The following is a 7,540-nucleotide window of genomic DNA, read 5'->3' as shown; positions in this document are numbered from 1 at the left end:
GTTAAACACACGGATAGAAATTTGAATGAAATACATAGACTATACGTGTATGGAACGGAGACGTGCATATATAAGACATACAGCGCTAAGACTAACTGCTCAGATCTAAACGTACGCGTGACAAATTCTACACAACAAAATCCTCTTATCTCTCTTTTGGTAAAATATAGTATCAAGTCAATTCGTCGACATCGCCGCCGATCACATCCTTCATCCCGGCAAGACATCACCTCTTATCTCATCCTACATCACGTACAGGCGATAATTAATCCTTACACGGCAAGCAGTAAGGAGCGGATAGGTTGTGTGCCAGTACTTGCAGGTATTCATTACCAACTTCCACTACTATATGCATCAACTCCGTAATCTCATCACATATGCTTTGTTAATTGCAACTACAGAGAAATTGATGAACAAACATCAAAATTAGTTTGCCAATTACAAACCATATAGTATGTCCTCTGCTTAAAAGGTAATAACACATGTACATGATCTACAATTCTTTGTTGGCATACTATCAGTAGGAGAACAGGAATATTTCCAGGAAACTGATTGATCCAGACAACATCCTTCAAAACAATGTGGTACCTGACATGTGTACATTAAACTTATCGTCAGCAACTCAGAATTTCCGGATAAGTAAAATAAGGTGCTTACAAGATGTCCTCACTATCATGTACTGCTTACATACTTTGTGATAACCCCGATGAGGAATAAAATTCTAAGAAAGTTAAATATGATTGGATTTCGACTATCAATATGATACTAGCCCATCCAAGTGCACGGGTCAACTATCAAAATACTTGATACTCTTTGCATGTTGTTGTTCTTGGACAAAATGCTTATATTTTTCCCTCATATTTTTCAGGATTAACTATCTGCAGTCAGCATGCGTCGAACTCGCAATGGACTCGACAAAAACAACAATAGGTATTCGTTACCACAATATAAAAACAATTTTATACCCATTAATTTACCTAGATTATTAAAATGGCACCAAAATCTAATGCAGCAATGAAAGACCTGACAAAGCAACCTCCAAACTTGCCACTCTACAATCTAATGATAATCAACCAGACATCATTAGAGCAGCAATGAAGGATGCTGCACGGAAAAGGAAAGAAATACTTCAGCAGAAAAGGAATCAGGTGCTTATAAGATGTCCTCACTAGCATGTACTTAATTTTTTTTTGTGATGTTCCCAATGAGGAATAGATTTTAATTTCTACAGTCAAGGTTAAATATTCAGTGAGAAATATCACATGGGGTACATGCCAGATCTTTGGCTCCAGAAAGGAAATACTGCTAATTTCCATATACTTAATTCTATCTGCATGTTGTTGCTCTCAAACAAAGCGTTACAATTTTTTCCCTCATTTCAGGATTCACTAGCTGCACTCAACTTGCGTCGAAGTAACGGTGGACCAAATCAAAACAACAGAAGGTATTCATTACCCCAATACTAAAAAATAATTATATAGACAATAATTTACCTGGATTATTCAAATGATACCAAAATATAATGCAGCAATATATTGGGTGATCAAACAATACAAATACCTGAGCAAGGAACCTCACAGCTTGCGACAGTAGAATCTAATGATAGTCAATCAGATATTATCAGAGCAGCAAGGAAGGAAGCTAGACGAAAAAGGAAAGAGATCCTCCAGCTGAAAAGGGAAAGGAAACGAATAAGGACAGAAAAGGACAATAATGGCTGTGAAGTATCAAATATAGCAAAGGATGTCACTCAAGTTTCAAATTTGGGAAAACCAAATTGCGTTTGTGAATTTTGCAATGCCATTATGTGGCATGGAGAGAGAAGCACAAACACACGTAACATCACAGTTCCAAAATTTGGTCTCTGCTGCAAGGAAGGGAAAATTAAATTACCACCACTGAAGCAAGCTCTGTTGTATCTCCGACAGCTACTACGTTACAATGAAAGAGGAGAGTCATCCAATTTTCGCCCGAACATCAGGTTGTACAACTCCATGTTCGCGTTCACTTCAATGGGAGGAAAGGTTGACTATGAAATTAATAAGCAGACACCTGGACCATATGTTTTCCGTTTGAATGGCCAAAACTACCATCAGATTGGCACTTTACTTCCTAAAGATGACGTGATGAAACCAAAATTTGCCCAATTGCACATACATGACACAGAAAATGAAGTGCGTAACAGGATTACTGCATCAACTTCAATGGAGAGTAAGACAAAGCCAGATGAAAACATTGTCATAGGTCTACTAGAGATGCTAGATGAGCACAATGTTTTAGTCAAATCGTTTCGTATGGCAAGGGACAGGTTCGAAAACCGAGATATTAAAGATGTAAGACTAAGATTGATCAACAAAAGGTCGAAAGATGGACGGCAATACAACCTCCCATCTGCCTCAGAAGTTGCAGCACTAATTATCGGGGAACAAGATGGAGAAAATAATGAATTTGATATAATAACTGAGACCAAAGACAGAATGTTACAGAGGATTTTAGAGTTGCACCCAAGCTATATGTCAATGCAATACCCCTTGCTTTTTCCATATGGAGAAGATGGGTTCAGACCAGAAATAGAGTATCAAAAAAAGAGAGGCGACAAAGGTAAGAGAAAGTATGTAACAATGCTGGAGTTTTATGCATATCGCATCCAACAATGTCTTAACCAAGCAACAACCTTGCAAATGAGTGGACGTTTGTTCCTACAGTTCTTAGTTGATGCAGCAACGTGCATTGAACAATGGAGACTAAATTGGTACAGGACAAACCAAGGTAAGCTGAGGACAGAACTATACAGAGGACTGCATGATGCAATAGAAAATGGAGATACACGAACTGAACAAGTTGGCCAAAGAATCATACTACCCTCAACATATAATGGTAGCCCTAGAAATAAGCAGCAAAACTACCAAGATGCCATGGCGATTTGTCGTTGGGCTGGCTATCCTGATCTCTTCATCACTTTTACATGCAATCCGAAATGGCCGGAAATACAGGATATGCTGGATCTGATTCCAGGCCAGAAACCTGAAGATCGTCCAGACATTGTTGCCAGAGTATTCATGTTAAAACTGAAGGAACTTATGAATGACATAAAGAACGAGAAGTGTTTCGGACAAACAATTGCGAGTAAGTTTACCAACCAACTACAGCTTTACTATTGCCTAGATGATTGTCCTAAATCATTTCTTCTCATATTTCTTTACTTGCATGCAGTTGTCTACACGATAGAGTTCCAAAAAAGAGGCCTCCCTCATGCACATATACTGGTGTTTCTACATCCAGATGATAAAGATCCCAGTCCTTCCCAGATCGACAAAATCATATCAGCCGAAATTCCTGACAAGAATAGTGATCCAGATGGGTATGAAGCAGTGCAAAATTACATGATACATGGTCCCTGTGGTCAAGCACACCCAAAATCACCATGCATGGTCGATAAAAGTTGTGCCAAACATTTCCCCAAGAGTTTTTGCACAGAAACTACAATAGATGAAGATAACTATCCAGTATATAGAAGACGAGATGATGGCAATACTGTGGACAAAAACGGAGTGAAGCTAGACAATAGATTTGTTGTGCCATACAATAGAAACATACTGGTCAAGTATCAAGCCCACATAAATGTTGAATGGTGCAACAGATCAAGGTCTATAAAGTATTTATTCAAATACATCCACAAAGGAGAAGATCGAACAACAGTATTAATAGAAACAGAAGAGCAACAAAGAGAAACAAGAGGTGGCAAATTAACAAACAGGGACGACGAAATCAAGAGATACCTTGATGCTCGGTACATATCTGGATGTGAAGCCGCATGGCGCATATTTCAGTTTCCTCTTCAGTATAGAGAGCCTGCGGTTGAAAAGTTACAATTTCACCTAGAAAATGAACATGTTGTGGTATTCCCAGACTCGATGGATTTAGATAAAATCATATCTCGGCCTAACATAGAAAAGACAATGTTCACAGAATGGATGACAGCCAACCAATTGCATGAGGAAGCTCGCAGTTTGACATATGCACAGTTTCCAACCAAATGGACTTGGCATGCAAAAGAGAAAGAATGGAGGAAAAGACGTGGTGGTAAAAAAACCATAGGCAGGATTTACTATGCACAACCAACAAGCGGTGAAAAATACTACTTGAGAATGCTTCTAAATACCGTGAAAGGATGCAGATCCTATGAAGAAATCCGAACAGTTGATGGGGTTGTACATCCAACATACAAATCTGCATGTTATGCTCTTGGGCTACTTAATGACGACAAGGAGGGGGATAACTGCATCAAGGAAGCATCCCATTGGGCCTCTGCTCCTCAAATGCGCCAACTTTTCTGCACAATACTTTTATTTTGCGAGGTGACTGATCCTGCAAAGTTGTGGCAAACAAACTGGGAGTTACTATCTGAGGACATCCAACGTCGGCAAAGAAGAATACTCAATTTTCAGGCCCTAGAACTCAACTCATTGCAAATAAAGAGCCTCCTCTTGGCAGAGATCGAACACCTATTGGCTAAAGGTGGTAAGTCCCTCAAAGATTTTCCAGGAATTCCACTACCAGATAGTTCGATTCTTCAAGATATAAATAATAGATTAGTAAATGAGGAACTAAACTACGATAAAGATTCTTTAAGAATAGAGCACACAGAGTTACTACAAAAGCTAAATCAAGATCAGAGGATGGCTTTTGATGTTATAATAGAATCAGTTAGCAGCAGTTGTGGAAAACTGATTTTCGTTGACGGATATGGTGGAACTGGAAAGACATTTCTGTGGAAAGCAGTCACGACAAAATTAAGATCCGAAGGAAAAATAGTTCTAGCAGTAGCTTCAAGTGGTATAGCAGCACTTCTTTTACAGGGTGGAGGAACATCTCATTCAAGATTTCACATTCCGCTCAAAATCACAAACGAGTCAACATGCAACATCAAGCAAGGAACATTTCTCGCGGAACTAATAAAGAAAACTTCACTGATAATATGGGATGAAGCACCTATGACAGTAGTCTTGGGAGGTGACTTCAGACAAATCCTACCAGTTATACCAAAGGGGAAAAGGGAACATATCATTTCGGCATCTATAAAGAGATCCTACCTATGGAAGAACTTTGAGGAGTACCGACTCACAGAAAATATGCGTCTGAATTCATCCGAAGGTAGTCCAGAAGAGAAAGCAAAGACAGCTGAATTTGCAAACTGGATACTAAACATCGGCGATGGCACAACAGCAACAATAGATGATGAAGACTGGGTTAGCATCCCAGAAGACCTTATTTTAAATAAAGGAGATGACCCAAAAGCATCTATAGTTAATAACACATACCCTGAATTACACAACAAGTACACTGATAGAACATACCTAGAGGAAAGAGCGATCCTGTGCCCAAGGAACGAGACTGTTGACCAGATTAACACCTACATCATGAGTCAAATTCCTGGAAAAGAGGTAACCTATCTCAGTTCAGATACAACATGCAAGGCAATGTCTACGGTGGAAGACGAAGATATGTTGTACCCAACTGAATTTCTAAATAGTCTAACATTTTCTGGAATACCAGATCATGAACTGAGGCTGAAAATAGGATTACCAGTAATGCTTATGAGGAACATCAATCAAAGTGCAGGACTTTGCAATGGGACAAGACTAACAATAACGCAGCTAGGAAAGCGTTTCATCGAAGGCCAGGTCATAACAGGTACTAACATTGGTGGCAAAGTTTACATCCCACGAATTATTATGTCACCAAGTGATTCAAAATGGCCTTTCATTCTGAAAAGGAGACAATACCCAATATCAGTGTGCTTTGCTATGACAATAAACAAAAGTCAGGGGCAATCTCTCAAAAAGGTTGGACTCTACTTAGAAAGGCAAGTGTTCACACATGGCCAACTCTATGTTGCAATGTCAAGGGTTACCAGCAGAAACGGATTGCGGATACTTATATCAGATGAAGAGCGTCCATCCGACAAGGTTGCAAAAAACATTGTTTACAAGGATATATTATAGATATTTTTTTAATAACTAGAATTAGAAGTTAAGAACAAATACAAACATTCTTAAATGACCAAATATAATGTATTGCAGACATAGCAGCCTTTTTTTTCTGGAAAGACATAGCAGCCTTATCTGTTTTAAATTGGTTTTTAAAATTGTTTTAAATGGTTATCTCTGAAATATTATATTTGTCAGCAAGGTACTTCTCTCTGCATTTACAGGTAAACAAAAATATGCGAGCAAGGGCTAACAACTGATTTGACAAGATCAATACCAGTTATATATGTATGCATTAGGGACGTGGCTCTAAAGTTACAGAGCCATTGAAGAACCAAGAGCATTTTCTCAATTACTATAAAATTTCTTTCTTACATAGCCTACCAGTCAAATCCAATTTCACAAATAATAGAAAATACTGGAACAAGTAATTTCGTAGCTGCATCTGCCAGCAATTTCCTTGATGACTCCTCTACCATCGTCTCTCAAGTACACTTTACAGCAAGATGCAAACATACGCTGCTCAAATTTATTTAATACAAAGAGGAAATGGTAAGGCAAAGGGAGATATGCACCTGTTCGTGCAAACGCACAGTAAAGAGGAAAAGATGCATACTGAATGGATAAGATAATGCCACTTTCTTTGGTAGATGGATAGGAGTTGCCGGCGCTGCTGCTGCATGACGAAACTCCGCTCAGCAACGCGGGCGCCGGAGGAGATTGCAGCTTCGGCCGAGACGGCGTACCACACCGCAAAGGGGAACGGCCAGATGGCCGGCGCTCTGGCCGGCGATGTGATGCGATTCGCCGCGGAGGACTATAGAAGGTTAATGATGCACGCACTGTCCATGAGATCCACCGGCGAAGCCGCTCTCATGGCGCCGGTCAGAGGGGCGCGCACTAGACACGACGGCAGCGCCGACCGCGGCCGCCGAAACCCGCTGCTCATGGTACCAAAAATCTGTAACTAATAAAAATGCGCACATCTAGATGGACATTAGCCACAGTGTAACTCACTACAAAAAATACAATTTCTATTTCAGTTGACTATATAGGACCAATTTTAGTAGTAACTAACAAAAAAAGAGTAACGAAAATCGGGATAATTATTTTTATCTTCCTGGCTATTCTATTCTAAATGGACATCACAACTCCCTACAAATAAACTACGATCTAAATACATCCAGTTCTGCGTCAAGTAATTTCGAAAAAAGGGAGTATATTACACAAAATGAAACTCATAAAAAGAAAATACAGATGATAGCAAAATCTAATTGTTGAGTATACAATTTACCCAAGGAGTTTTTGAAGGAGTTATAGAATTGATCGTGCAAAGTAGTAAGTTTAGGGGTATATGATAATATTTTTAATTTTAATCTCAAGAAAAAATATTAAAAAAATTATGGTTTCACAAAATAACATACTTAGCACCCATATTTATATCCAACAGTACATCCATTAAGGCCACAAAAAAACATAGCAAAAAAACAGAAATCATAGAAAAATCTAATTGTGTAACACACAATTCACCAAACAAGTTTTTGAAGAAG

The 7,540-nt window shown here is 38.9% G+C and overlaps 1 long non-coding RNA gene across 14 annotated transcripts; it reads right to left on the bottom strand.

Moving 5' to 3' along the window:
• Positions 1–323: 323 nt before the first annotated feature.
• LOC123497115 (uncharacterized) lies at positions 324–7,010 on the bottom strand. Of its 14 annotated transcripts, none has more exons than XR_012202991.1 (9): positions 6,566–7,010; positions 5,703–5,768; positions 5,358–5,433; positions 5,094–5,201; positions 4,464–4,571; positions 4,163–4,368; positions 3,780–3,852; positions 1,561–1,670; positions 324–588 (listed from the first exon to the last, which is right to left on the bottom strand). It is a non-coding gene; the product is annotated as an uncharacterized lncRNA (long non-coding RNA). The 14 variants fall into 14 exon arrangements; XR_012202993.1 differs by having other exon boundaries at positions 5,126–5,201; positions 6,566–6,959; XR_012202983.1 differs by having other exon boundaries at positions 3,780–3,942; positions 6,566–6,945.
• Between the last annotated feature and the right edge of the window lie 530 nt (positions 7,011–7,540).

The sequence above is a fragment of the Aegilops tauschii genome, chromosome 2, assembly GCF_002575655.3.
Source record: "Aegilops tauschii subsp. strangulata cultivar AL8/78 chromosome 2, Aet v6.0, whole genome shotgun sequence".
Taxonomy (NCBI): Eukaryota; Viridiplantae; Streptophyta; class Magnoliopsida; order Poales; family Poaceae; genus Aegilops; species Aegilops tauschii.
This window is presented reverse-complemented; position numbering and strand designations above follow the sequence as displayed.